This window comes from Pogoniulus pusillus, chromosome 7 (assembly GCF_015220805.1).
Source record: "Pogoniulus pusillus isolate bPogPus1 chromosome 7, bPogPus1.pri, whole genome shotgun sequence".
Classification (NCBI taxonomy): domain Eukaryota; kingdom Metazoa; phylum Chordata; class Aves; order Piciformes; family Lybiidae; genus Pogoniulus; species Pogoniulus pusillus.
The window spans coordinates 12545757-12548878 of record NC_087270.1 but is presented as its reverse complement, the minus strand read 5'-3'; positions in this window follow the sequence as shown (position 1 = coordinate 12548878).

Sequence of the window (3122 nt, the reverse complement as noted above, 5' to 3'; positions counted from 1 at the left end):
TAACGGTCATGGACTTTTAGGAACAAATTGTGGATTCTCTGAAGTTAGATTCTTCAGCTGTACACTGAAAGTCACTCCACTTACAAGCGTTTCCAAAGAGCACAATCAGCCAAATTGCCTGCTGAATGGATCAAAACAGAAGAATAAAAAGCTGCAGAGCAAGTACACAGGGTCAGTAAAAAGCAAAAGAAAACAGGGCAGAGTCAGAGCATTGAAAATGCAAGCATATAAACTGGAGAAAGCAACCAAAAAAAGATATGAACAGTTGTTTTGTGGAATCACAACTATTCCAAGAAGAAAAAAGATGCAAGATATGGTGGAGCTGGAGGATGCAGGTATGCCCAGTGGAAGTTGTTCAGAAAACATTTTGGTTTTTCTGAAAGTCACATATTCACACTTGTACTCTTTACTTGCTTTGGGCTCTGGGCTATGTCCTGAAAATGTTGCCCATTTTGCTAAGTAATTTAGGCTGGGAAGCTTTAATCTTACATTAGCTTCAAATGTGTCCTGCTTTTATGATCTACAAATATGAAAATCTTAAGATTACTAAGTCAAAGAATGTCTCACTGAAAAAAAAGCCACAAATTCTGTCTCTTCCTCCACACCAGACATTAAGACTGGACACACACTTCCCATCGAGCACAACTGAAGAACAACCTTATGTACTGTTGTGATTAGTATGTTACCTTCTCCAGCCCCCAAAACAGTGTGTGTTGTACAACCTCTGTAGGCACCTGTAATTTCGCTCGAGCCTCTCATTTTCATTTCACAGTCAAAAGAGTGAGCGTGCCCTGAAGCACATGTGAATGTACTTTGCACCCGATTCCTCTGGTGATGCTTGCTGTCCGGCTATGTCTCACTAATAGCTCTGGGCACTGAGTAATCCTAGTGTTTTCAAGGATACCACCAGCAGCAGCAGGGAGGTCACTGGGGTGACCACAGAACTAACTGCTTCAAATTACACTTTATGGAACACTCTTAGATTAGGTCCTTACTATGTTTATTTGTCGTTAAAATGAGGCATCCATTTATATGCAGAGCTTACTTATACTGGCACCAGTGCTATTAGCTGCTTTTTTCCCCCCCATTTTTGTGGTGATCATGAGTTGCCTGTGCTTGTTCTTAAATGCTTTTGTTATTGAATTAATATAAGTAAATGTGTTATATTCAATGGGATCTGAACAGATGCTGTTAGTGAATAATACGGTTTATAAAGCCCAAACTACTTAGTGACTCTGCTAACATCACTTCTACATCATTCTTCACTGACCATGGGTTTTATAAAGAGAGAACAGAAGTGTGCAAGTCTTTACTGCATTTACACGTGCAGGAGATGTATCAAAATGGAATCAGGTTTGATCACCACACATGTAAATCTCTCTCTCCGTGGACGAAGTTGTCTTTGCCAGAGACATCATTCCTAGAGAGATTTATGGCCCACATGCAATGAAACTTAAGATACATTTTTCCATTGTAGCATTAACACAAAAGATCAGTGTGTGCATACGTGCACAGAATCTTAAATTATGAAAAGTGCTGCCTCACAAAATCCCTGGCCATGCCCCAGAGCCCTCAGGCTCTGCCCAGATGGATGCCCAAGATGTGTGAGCCACATTCGTATTTAATCAGATCAATGTTGACACCTCCACCAACAAACATGTTTAAGCCTAGGTAGAAGCAAGGTCTCCACTCTGATGCAAGTAGTATCTACCCTTATTGCTAAACCAGACATTTTGTCTCTTCTGGCTATAACACACAGCATCCATTCACCTCTCATGTACCCAGGCACATTTTTAATCTCCTCTGATTAAAAATGCTGATGCCATAAAAATGCATGTTTCCTAAGAAAATATAGATCAGGCGAGAATTTTTGTGGTATGCTTCTCAGACCAAAACCAAACTTTATCTTCTAGCTCTCATTTCACTAATGCTTTCAGTAAACGGCAAAAAGAAAAGGTCACAGTAAGGTCTAGTTTTACTGTGCCACCCAGGAAACTACCATCTCAACAGTAATAGCAGCAAATCTAATTTAAGCCCATTCAGGGGAAACTTATTTCTGTCGGGAGTCATTTTTTTCTTATTTTAATCTTAGCTATTTCTTAAAAAATTTTAAAAAAAAAAGACAGTTAATCTTCTGCCATTCACTTCTCCTTATCCCACTCTTTCTCACTTGCACTATCTATGGCTATCAGAATGCATGTGAGGGCCATTTCTGAAGAGAAATTGAATTTCCATCCCAAGAGGCAGGTCTGGAACATGCTGTCTAGAAGAATAATTCGTTCCGGGAGGAAAGAGTGATCTTTTAAAGTGATTGCATTTACTGTAGGACAGATGATGCAAAATGTTTTTAAAATTTTGCAGAATCACAGAATCATAGAAACATAGAATAGCTCAAGTTAGAAGGGACATTTAAAGATCATCTAGCTTCAACACCCCTGCCATGAGCAGGGACACCTACTAGATCAGGCTGTTCTAAGCCTCATCAAGCTTGGAAGTCAGGGAAAGATGATATTGTATTTTCTTATAATATAAGTATAACAATGTAAAGAGAAATAATAACTAGAGAAGGAAGGAAGGAAAAAAAAAGAAAACAATACAATAACCTTAAGGGAGATGGGGAAGGGGTCAAGCAGTGGCGAAGCAGCAGAAGCAGCAGTAGCCAAAACAGCAGCCGGGGAAGATAGGCAGCAGCAGAAGCCAGCGGGTGAAGGGGGAGAACAAACTGTGCTTCTAGACATTAAGTTCTTGATGCTCCAATGAAATTATATTAATTTATCTATTGTTGCCATTTATGTGGCCTCTCCCTGGAATGTTCATCTCTCCCCTATGTCTGAGCTAGAGGATCAGCTCAAACGGCCACACTTGGTTTTAAACTTTTGCGGCGATGAGGCATCCACAACTTCTCTGGGCAGCGCCTTCCAGTGTCTCACTCCCTCCATAGTGAGATACTAGGTAAGATACTAGGGGTTTGTATTCGTAATTTACATGTCTGTGGATGACTCTAGGCCGTTTTGAACTGCCTGGGATAAAAAGAGAATCGTTTTCAGGAAAGGTAATTAAATCAGCAAGAAGCAACAGCAGTATCCATGGCAAAAGTAGGGGCTCTGATCAGACACGCTGAC